This window comes from Cuculus canorus, chromosome W (genome assembly GCF_017976375.1).
Source record: "Cuculus canorus isolate bCucCan1 chromosome W, bCucCan1.pri, whole genome shotgun sequence".
Classification (NCBI taxonomy): domain Eukaryota; kingdom Metazoa; phylum Chordata; class Aves; order Cuculiformes; family Cuculidae; genus Cuculus; species Cuculus canorus.
Window position 1 is genome coordinate 20,458,577 of NC_071440.1, and position 11,877 is coordinate 20,470,453.

The window sequence follows — 11,877 nt, forward strand, 5'->3', positions numbered from 1 at the left end:
TGTTAAGTGTTAGCTGGTCATAAGTGTTTATAGCGCTAAAATGCAGCAGTGAATTTATCACGGTAATCCTGTATTTGTTTTTATCTGTCACTCTAATTAAATTACTTATCGCCTCAGCATTGTGAAGTTGTCTCTCTGAAGGGCTTTGCTGCCAGCCCCCTTTCATTTGGGCTGCAAGCCACATTTATTAACCCTGTGAGTACCAGTCTCTAAGAAGACCCTCACAGGCATTCTGACTTGTGGCAAAACACACACATAACCCCGTAGACATAAACTGTCAACCAAGTCTGGGATTAGAGATTGATCTAGCTGCACCTAGACAGCCTCTCTGAGGGGCGTTTAGAAAGCGAGGGCTTCCATTTTGAATCTCGTGACTTGACGGGAGGGCCTCCTTAGCCACCTGTCAGAATCTCACCTGTTTAACATGGCAGTTGTAGAGAGCAATAAGGTCTCCCCTCAGCCTCCTTTTCTCCAGACTAAATAACCCTAGTTCCTTCAGCTGCGCCTCATAAGACTTGCTCACCAGCTTTGTTGCTCTTCTCTGGACACGCTCTAGGACTTCAATGTCTTTCTTGTAGTGAGGGGCCCAAAAATGGATGCAGGATTCCAGGTGCAGCCTCACCTGTGCCAAGTACAGGGGCACAATCACTTCCCTGCTCCTGCTGGCCATGCTGTTTCTGATACAGGCCAGGATGCTGTTGGCCTTCTTGGCCACCTGAGCACACTGCTGGTTCATGTTCAGCCGCTGTAAACCAGCACCCCCAGGTCCTTCTCTGCCAGGCAGCTTTCCAGCCACTCTTCCCCAAGCCTGGAGTGCTGCTTGGGGTTGTTGTCACCCAAGTGTAGGACTCAGCACTTGGCCTTGTTGACTCATACAAATGGCCTTGGCCCATCAGTCCAACCTGTCCAGATCTCTCTGCAGAGCCTTCCTGCCCTCAAGCAGATCAACACTCCTGCCCAATTTGGTGTCATCTGCAAATGCTCCTGCTCTACCTGTGGTTCCTTGCCCTCATAGCTCAGGAAGATCTGGGGTGCTTTAAAGCAAAGTGTCTGGACAGACTGACCTGAGCTGTGCCAGACACCTGGAGGAAGTAGTGAGTGATGTAGTAGAGAACTCCCAGCTGTGGGGCACAGAGTCACCCACTTGCCAGCTTGAGCTGCTGGCTGGTGAAGTTTGATGTTTGCCATGGGCCCGAATCCAGGATGTTGAGGAGAGACTGCCAAAATTTGTCCAACCCTCTGACTATAACTCTTTGCTGTACTTCCATATGGGCACTAACCAGGTATTTATTTCCTGTCTCTTCCTACTCATTCCCTTGTCATTCCCTGTAGTTGGAATGACAGAGGAGAACACTACCTGTGCCCCTGATCCCTTCACCATTGGTCCCAAGGCCCTGAAGTCCCTTTTAATTGCCCTCAGATTTCTTGTTGGGTTTTCATTACTACCTACTTGGAAAATCAATAGTGGATAATAATCCATTGGCCTGACCAGAGTTTGAAGTTTTATTTCCGCATCTCTAACCAATGCCCCAGGTAGGCAGCAGAATTCCCTATGTAATGGGTCCGGTCTGCAGATCAGGCTTTCTGTTCCCTTCAGAAGGGAGTCCCCTAAGACAATGACCTGTCTTTTCTTCTTAACAGAAGCCACTTTGATGGATGCCTCAAGGTGTCTTAACTTTGGGAATATTTCTAGGCTGTGAGACCCATCAGCCTCATTGAGGTTCTGCCCCACTTGCAGAGCTTCGTATCTGTTGTGCAAGGGAACCTGGGAGGCTGAGGTTGACAAAGACGTGCCTGCTGCGCCGGGCAGGAGCCTGCTGCCATTCTTCTCCATCTCCTAAATCTCTCTCCTCAGCTGAATGGAGAGAGCATGGGAAATCCTCTGTCACACAAGGTAGTCCTGCCTGTTGGGTCTGAGACAGGGAGCATAGGGTGTTGTTCCAGTGGTCAATCTCCCTCTCACACTCCCTGATGGTCCTCAGCCTGCTCACCTCCTCCTCAAGTTCCGAGTTCCATCACCAAGCGGAGGAGATCCTCCACCCGAGCACTCCTCCCACAGGTGAATTCCCCGCTCGTATCTGATACCAGTGCAAGAGGGGACATGCCCTGCAGCCCAGCATCTGGGTGGCAGCATGCACCCACTGGGGCTCTGTCTGGGAGGCTGCATCAGTCACAGACAGTGCAGAGCTTAGAGAGGCCTTCATTTTTGCTGAGTGGACACCATGGTTCCCTGGTCCTTCTGGCCAAGGTCCAGCACCCTGCCCACACAACTTCCCTGCACGTCTTTGCCCTGTCTGCGCAAACTGCCATGCCACACCCTGTTTGCCCATCCTATTTCCTCTGCTCCTCATTGCTCACTCTACCTAGGGCTGTTTAAATCTCCCACGGATGCTTCTGGGAATACTCTGCTGCGACTGTGAGATCTGATGGCTCTCAGCAGGTCTCCCTGCAGGTTTCCCTGGTTCTGGGACACCCCCCTCCCCCCCTTTCCTCCTTGACATATGTTCAGCTGCAGAACTAACCATTGTCCCCACTGTGCTTCTCACCAACTTATCTAGTTTGACATGACGTGTTTACCTTTACACACAGGCACTGAAGGAACAATCATATTTCAATCCACTCCAAACTCCAATGTTAACTGAATAAGCCATGTCTTTTTAGACAGTTAATTTGGTAATTTAGTGAAGACAAACTTTGGCCAAATAGTCACATTTTTTAAGTACATTAATAGCAAGAGGAGGTCTAAAGAAATCATTAGCCCAATACTTGTTGAAGACAGACATTTGACAAACAGAGATGATGAAAAAGTGGAGGCATTCAATGTGGTTTTTTGCCTCAGTCTTTAATAATGATGATAGACTTTGAGCTGCTCGGTCCCCTGAGTCAGAGGACCATGACTGTGGGAACAATGACTTTTCATTTGTGGACACTGCAATTATAAGGGACCAGCTGTGTCAGCTGAATGTTCACAAGTCCATGGGGCCTGATGGGATTCATCCCAGAGCACTGAAGGAGCTAGAACATGTTATAGCAGGACCCCTCTTGATCATCTACCAAAGGTCTTGGGAGTCTGGGGAGATCCCTGCTGACTGGAAGCTAGCCGATGTTGTTCCCATCTAGAAAAAGGAGGGAAGACCCAGGAAACTATAGACCTGTTCATCTAAGCTCAGTTCCTGGAAAAATATCTGGATAATACCAAACTGGGAGGTGCTGTTGACTCTCTCGAGGGGCAAGAGGCCTTGCAGAAGAATCTGGATAGATTGGAGCACTGGGCAATCATCAGTGGCATGAAATTAAACAAGAACAAATGCTGGATTCTGCACCTGGGATGGAGTATTGCCAGGCACAAGTATAAATGGGGAGAGGAGTGGCTGGGGAGCAGTTCTGCAGAAAGGGATCTGGGGGTGCTGGTCGACAGCAGCTCAACATGGGTGTGCAGTGTGCTCTGGCAGCCAAGAGGGCAAAGCGCATCCTGGGTGCATCAAACAGCATAACCAGCTCGTCAGAAGAGGTGATGATCCCACTGTATTCAGTGTTGGTGCAGCCTCTCCTTGAGTACTGTGTGCAATTCTGGGCCCCACAATTTAAGAAGGATGTGAAGATCCTTGAATGTGTCCAGAGTAGGACAACAAATCTGGTGCAAGGGCTGGAAGGCATGTCCTGTGAGGAGCAGCTAAGGACTTTGGGGTTGTCTGATTTGGAGAAAAGGAGGCCGAGGGGTGACCTCATTGCTCTCTGCAGCTTCCTGAGGAGGGGAAGGGGAGAGGCAGAGGTGGTGCTGATCTCTTCTTCCTGGTATCCAGTGACAGGACGTGTGGGAATGGTTCAAATCTGCATTAGGAGAGGTTTAGACTGGACTTTAGGAAGCATTTCTTTACCGAGAGGATGGTTAAACACTGGTACAGGCTTCCTAGAGAGGTGGTCGATGCCCCAAGCCTGTCAGTGTTTAAGTGGCATTTGGACAATGCCCTTACTAACGTGCTTTAACTTTTGGTCAGCTCTGAATTAGTCAGGCAGTTGGACTAGATTGTCATTGTAGGTGCCTTCCAACTATTCTAATCTATTTCCACAAGAAGTACTAAACTTCTTGCTATAAATCTCTACTATTACAGTTCTATCAGAGTCAAACATTTTTGGGGAGACTTTTCCTGTGATACATAAATCTGAAAACTAAGTTTAAAACTTCTGTTACCATTAAAGCAAAATACAATACTGTATAATTCCTCAGCGATATATTTAAATGTACTTCAAAATGTATATGAAGTCAGTCCAAGATCAGTAAAGAATCAGTTCTGTTTTTGGACTTTTCCCCTTCCCAAAGATACGGGTTATATAGAAGACCATGGTAATTTAGGACTTGTCTGTATGCATTCCCTTTAAAAGACAGCGTGAACATTTTGCATTTTCAAATAAAAAAATAGAAACTAAACAACAACAAAACATGTCTTAGAAGGGGAACATTGAAGCCTGCCATTATGTAGCTATGTTTCTCATTCTTTCAAAATTAGCACCACACAAAATAAGTGAATTATATCAAAGTATAGCGCATTTCTACTAATATATAAAAAAATAATTTCCTATGTAAATATTAAAAAATCTAAAAAGAATTAAAATAAACAAAAAGTTGCTAAAGGGTTTAAATTAAAATTATTAGACCTAAATACAGTACAATAAGCAATAGTTAACATCTTTGAAAGAAATGCAATAATATTGGAGGTCACTTATTTAAGGACTGCCTGTTTATTACCACTAGCTATGTATAATTCCTGCTCCTTGGCCCAGAACTACAGAATGCCAGTGTTTTTGCTAGCTTTATAAAAAGCATTTACTTTTGTGCATGTGGGTTGAAAAAAGTAACTGATAACTGTTTCAAACTACCAAGTTACTTATATGTAACTAAAAATGAAGTGCAATAACTTAATATTGCTTCAATGACAGGCTAATCATTATCCCTGATTAAAACCAGTTCTTGGTCTTCTATGGCACTTTTCCCTGGTCCATAACAACTATGTATCAATTGTCACTGCAGATTACGCAGTCTCTATTCAATTACAAAGGAGATAGAGAAAAATAATTTTTCTGATAAACAAAATTAATAAAAGCATAATTTAATATTGTATACAGTAATAAGGAACAAAGGCATCCTGTGGTAAATCACTATTAAAGAAATCCTTTAATGATGCTGAAGCGTCTAGTTCACATTTAATGTTACCTGTAGGAACAGCCCTTTAGGAAACATCATTACGAACTGGTGGGTTGTAAGTATATCCTCCCTTTGCTCTCTGTCTCACAGCAATTCTCCATTACTGTTCAAAGTTTCACAAACTTGCTTTGGTTACCTACATCCATACATATGATTTTCTTTTTGATTAACAAGGCAATGCAAAGGCCAAACAATATCAAGATGACTTTTATAACCTTTCCTGCATCATTTATTTTGTGATTTAAATATATATTACAGGCAACAAGCTTAAAAACTGGCCATTACAGTTTCAGTTTTAAAACCTATAAAGTTAAAGTGGAGTACTTTTTAAAAAGATAAGTATCACCATTTGCACAAAACTGGGGATCCCCATGGCAGAGAGAAACCTCTGGGCATAGTTTCCACAGTACAGTTGAAAAAATTCTGTGTGCAAGAAAACCCAACTAAACATGAAATTTCAATGATTACATTAAGAACAAAACGTGTAGAATATTATAAATTTGTAGTTACAGTCTTCCTAAAAAACACCATAAGCTTTTATTGCATTTTCTATTGGTAGACATACACTCCAGAACTAAACACTTTTTCTTCTTTCTTGATTCCAGATTTAGTTAGCAGATAGTTGCTTCACCTGACCTTTATTCTGTCCAATCAGTACCACCTTCCATCAACACAATGTGCACATAGTAAAGCCAACAGTTTATACCTCCGGTTGACAGCTACAGAAGTGGCTTCAGCATAGTACATTAATATTTGGTGAATAAAAATAAAAGCAATAAACAGCTACAGGATAGACAGCCCTGCCATCTGTCCACTGGCTACAACCAAGGCTTTGCAAAGCCTCGCGCAAAGTTTAGTAATGTGTATGAATTATCCAAAAATAAACTTACCATCTGTACAAAAAAACAACACAGGTTTGTTCTTGGAGGAGTGATCCTTAGATCACTATAATGCTTAAAAACAAGTTTATTCACCATATGAATTTCCAAAATGATTTCTTGAATGTTCTATACAGTGTTTCCCCCTCTTTAACCACAAGTTCAGGATTTAATTTCCTGTACAAATTTTGATCATAATTATTTTCAAGTTCCTTTCATGTGTAAAAATAGGCAAAATATTCAATTTCCTGTAAGTCTTTCAATGAATCCTGCTGGCTTTTCCCCTCAATCCACAGTATTTATGAAGAAACTTCTCATGCAATGAGTTCCACTGCGTTCTGAAAAGTCTTTAGCAAAGATACTGCTTGCCCATGATCAATATTGATGAAACTGTATCCATTAGCCTAAAAATAAAATTGAAAATGACAGTCTCATATTTCATTTTAGTTTTAGCTTGAAATAAGTTTAAAATAATCAAATTTTATGTGCATGCAAGCAATAAAACACTGCAGATTTGCAGATTACATTGTTGATGTGAGTTGAACATGGACCTATATGCTATAATAAATTAAACTATTGTGTTAGCCTTGGAAGAATTTTGCCCCAAAAGTACTGAATATATTTGCAAATAACCAGAAGAGAAAGCTGAACTTTAAGCCATTAACATCAGACATTGAATCAGCCTTAATACAGCCACACCAAAAAAAGAACATACAGTACCAATGATACATCCCAGTTTAAATACAAGAAATGGCATTTGTGATAAATTAAAACCATTGAAACCTTTAACAAAGAAACATCCATGGAATTTGGAGCGATTTTAGTAGGAATTTACTCCCCTTTCTAGCACTCCAATTTCTTCCCATGCTTTGGGTGTTCTCTTCTATATTCCTCTGTATCCTCAAAAATCCAGTACCTTTACTTATGAAATATGTATCTAGGGGAACTCTCACCTTTCATGTGAGGGGCTGTCATAAGAAGGAGAGCATGTGATCATTCAGCAATTAAATTCAGACAACATAAAAAGGTAATCTGATAGGAACTGATCCGATTTACTAAAGCCTGCTACTATAGCTTGCAAGTTGAGACAGTAGTAGTAGGAAGTAGAAAATAGCTTAGAATATTTGTTACTAACACTAAAATCGTTATATTGTGACACACTAATTCCACACCTCCACCAGTCCACCCCTTTGTGGAACACAGTTCAGACTCTACATAATGAAAATTCCCGTTCCCCTTTTATGTCTGGTAGTGGACCAGGTTGCTCTGAGAGGTTATGCGGTCTTTGTCCTTGGGAGTTTTATAAGACATTCCTGGATAAATCCCTGAGTAACCTGTTCTGATCTACTAGTTGACCCTGCTTTGAGCAGGAGGTTGGGCGTGAGACCTCCTGAGGTCATTCACAGCTTGAATTTTCCTATGACTCTAAGCAACAATGTCATTTTGTGGACAGGTTAGGCTTGTCAAACACAAGCAAGCCTAAGTGGCCTACAAAAGACAGGGAAAACGTGGTTACAGTTCAAATTCTTGGGGTGTATTACTGCAAATTCACATTCTGTCTGGGTGGTAAAATCTTTCGGAATGACAGATTTTTCCAGTTTAAAATGCTGCTGCTTCCAGTTGAACATCCCACCTTTCTCCATGAGCTACTGCCCCTTATATGGCAGAGTGAACCGGCTGTGCGCTCTGTGCCTTAGCTGTGCCATTTTAGACTTGCAGCTGCTTATCCAACATTTGCTGTTGCTACCAGCTGCATCTTTTGTTGTAAAGACAGTGATTTTTAAATCTGTCTAGGATTGCAGAGAAAGTTTTACATACAGACTGCTCAGAGAGCAAAAGTGGCAATAACACTTGTAAATCATCTGTACAGAATGTCCTAGTCCTAACATAATAAGCAACAAATCTTAAGACTTACATGCAATTATCTAGTCACTGTACACATGGAATATTTTTATTAGACATGTATTAGACATGCATTATAATATGCAAGTCTAATGCATGTTTTACAGAGAATGTTGCAAAATCAAGCATAGCAAAGTCATTTTGGGAAAGATGATATTCAGTAAAAAACTGCAGTTGTTGTCTAAGTGACAACAAGACAGTAGGACTTGTTACGTTGTCACTGGGATTATCACAAGTATAAAGAACATGCCGTTACACACAAAAAAATATTGTTAGTTATGACAAATGAAACAACCTGTAATTCTCTAAGCATGCAAATACTTCTTCAGCTCTTTTACCAACTCTGAATTCCAAAACAAGCTGAGTGCAAGCATAACAAAAGGAAATTTCATTATAAATTGTCACAGAGACAAATTAAATTACATAAATACAGGAATAAACCATTAAAACCTAACTTACCCTTTCAAACACGTTCCGCTCTATAAATATGCTGCCAGAATTTTCAAAAGTTTAACATGCTGCTTGTTCCTGTATGGAGTGTTGGAGGGTTTCCTTCCTTCTCTCAAGCTGTCTACATCAGTAAGAGAACTAGGACTTTCTCTTACCCAGTGAGGAAGAACTGTTTGTCACACTCAAAACCAAGCTATCTTTTATCTTGAAGAACTTGATTTTTTTTTTCTGTGTGCTTGTTGACTTTTTCTTTCATTGGAAGAATTACACTGTGTGTTCAGTTTGGCTTTGCTTTAGACAGTTCACATGAGGCTATGGTTTAATTAAGATAATAGTGTTTTTTTTATTTTTTGTGGGTTTATTTTTTCTTTTTGAGGAAACAGAAATACAGCAGAGTTGACTCTATAAGCATTCTCAAACAGATAATGTGGTGAATAATTAATAATTTTTAACAAGCTCTGCAACTTTAAGGGTGGTTTACAGCACTGTTCAAATATCCTGTTAGCCTGTTTCCCTAATAAAGTAAGGATTATACAATATCTTTGTCCATTTCCTTGACACCTTCCCAGATAACTTATGAGCCCATCAGACAAATTTCATAGAATCATAGAATCACCAGGTTGGAAACGACCTCTTGGATCATCGAGTCCGACCATTCCTATCTGCTACTAAACCATGTCCCTGAGCACCTTGTCTACCCATCTTTTAAATAACTCCAGGGATGGTGACTCAACCACCTCCCTGGGCAGCCTCTGCCAGTGCCCAATGACCCTTTCTGTGAAATTTTTTTCCTGATAGCCAGTCTGAACCTCCCTTGGCACAGCTTGAGGCCGTTCCCCCTTGTCCTATCACCTGTCACTTGGGAGAAGAGGCCAGCTCCTTCCTCTCTACAACCTCCTTTCAGGTAATTGTAGAGAGCAATAAGGTCTCCCCTCAGCCTCCTCTTCTCAAGGCTAAACAACTCCAGTTCCCTCAGCTGCTCCTCATAACACTTGTTCTCCAGCGCCTTCACCAGCCTTGTTGCTCTTCTCTGGACAGCCTCAACATCCTTCTTGTAGCAAGGTGCTCAGAACTGAACACAGTATTTGAGGTGCGGTCTCACCAGTGCTAAGTACAGGGGCAGAATAACCTCCCTGGACCTGCTGGCCATGCCGTTGCTGATACAAGCCAAGATGCCATTGGCCTTCTTGGCCACCTGGGCACACTGCTGGCTCATGTTCAGTCATCTGTCAATCAACATCCACAGGTCCTTCTCCTCCAGGCAGCTTTCTAGCCACTCTTCCCCTAGTCTGTAGCACTGCACAGGGTTGTTGTGACCCAAGCGCAGATGTTAAATCTCATGCCATTGGTCTCAGCCCATTGGTCCAGCCTATTCACATCCCTTTGGAGAGCCTCCCTACCCTCAAGCAGATTGACACTTCCTCCCAGCTTAGTGTTGTCTGCAAACTTGCTAAATGTACGTTCAATGCCTTCATCCAGGTCACTGATAAAGATATTGAACAGGACTGGACCCAGCACTGAGCCCTGGGGGACACCACCTGTGACCGGCCTCCAGCTGGAGTTAACTTCATTTACCACAACTCTTTGGGCCCAGCCATCCAACCAGTTTTCCACTCAGGAGAGGGTGGGCCTGTCCAGGCCAGAGGCAGCCAGTTTCATAAGCAGAATGCTGTGAGAAACTGTGTCAAAGGCTTTACTGGAGTCCAAGAAGACTACATCCACAGCCTTTCCCTCATCCATTAAGCGGGTCACCTTGTCATAGAAGGCGATCAGGTCAGTTTGGCAGGACCTGCCTTTCATGAACCTGTGTTGACTGGGCCTGATCACCCGTTTTTCTTGCATGTGCTGTGTGATAGCACTCAAGATGACCTGTTCCATGACCTTCCCTGGTACTGAGGTCAGACCTACAGGCCTGTAGTTTCCTGGATCCTCCCTCCGACCCTTCTTGAAGATGAGTATAACATCAGCCAGCCTCCAGTCAAGTGGAAAACAAATCTGATGCAATATAGGTCTGAGAGGTACTGATTTCCTACAGACAAAGACTCTACAGCTGCAGCCCAGAAGCCATGGCTCTTGAAGCTATCTGCTTGGCTCATCTGCAGCAGATAGGGCAGCCAAGAGATACATGCTGCGACCAGCCTAGAGGTAGCTTCTTCCAGTGCTTGCACATGTCCAGCCTACCAGCTGGGGCAGCAAAGACTGGTAAGAACTGTAGGATGGGGGGAACGTAAGATTTGCAGCTGGGGAGAGGGGTTGTGAGGGGTAGCTGCTGGTATTCATACAAAGCATTATTCAGAAAACTGCATGCGAATAACCACAAGTTAAATAACTGAATAACAGTAAAGCCTAATGAAAATGCTCACTTCCAATCTTGAATAACAACTTTAGGCCTGGTTTTTGTCTTTAAAAATGTGAAAAAAAGTTCAGAATTTGAAAATTATTCAAGTTATTTAATGCTTCAGCCTGTATCATCTATCCTAATGTTAGGTGGAAGAAAACTAAAAGCATCATCCCAGAATATAAGAATGCTTCTGGAAAAGATACAGGCAATCTATATAAAAATTAAATATTCTGCTCTTAGAAAAGGTACAAACTAAAAATGAACTGGCATTTTACACAGGCTAGTTAATTAGATGACTACAGTACCTGAATTATTTTATCTCCAGGCTGCAATAACTTAGACACTGGTCCTTCTGGTTGCATTCTGATTACAAATATACCCTTGAAAAATAGAGGTGGAAAGTATTCTTAACAACTTATTTCATAAATATTGTGGCAGCATGAAACAGATGCAATTCAAAACATCTAATTAGAATGGAAAATTGAGAAGAGAATGCAATATTATTCTACGGATCTACTGACTTTGTGACTGCTTTCCTTTTCTGATGTTAAATCCAGGAGAACTGCCTTTCAAAGAATATTGAAGGACGAATTCTGATCTGCCTTTGTTTAATTTGAAAGATGTACATGTCAAAATGAATTATCAACCACAAGAAATAAGGCTGTAGGCTAAATTATGTTTTCTTTTAAGAGTCTTCCTAATTGTAAACTCCATGATTTGCTACCTCAAATCTGTTGAGTAATATCTAGAACAGTGCAACAAACAATCAGCCAGAGTAATCCTCTGTGTTTTCATGTGACAACAGTGGTTGCCTACCACCTTTGATTTTTCATAATAATTTGTCCTCAATTTTCTCTCATCAAGTCCTGGAATTTATTGGCTTGGATTTTGGGGATATACATATTTTTTAATTTGGTAAAAACTAGGAAAACAATTGATCAAAATGATTTTGAGATGCATTAGTATAAAAAACTCACATCATCTTCAGGTCTGAATGGATTCCCTCTGCCACCAACTCCTCCTGATATACTAAATCCAAGTTCTGGATCCTTGTCAATTCTCACTCGAATCTAAATAGTCACAACCAAAATTAGAAGAACTGT

The 11,877-nt window shown here is 41.9% G+C and overlaps 1 pseudogene; it reads right to left on the bottom strand.

The window, feature by feature from the left end:
• Positions 1-6,380: 6,380 nt before the first annotated feature.
• The window catches only part of LOC128850239 (erbin-like), a 50,078-nt pseudogene continuing 44,581 nt past the window's right edge, over positions 6,381-11,877 (bottom strand).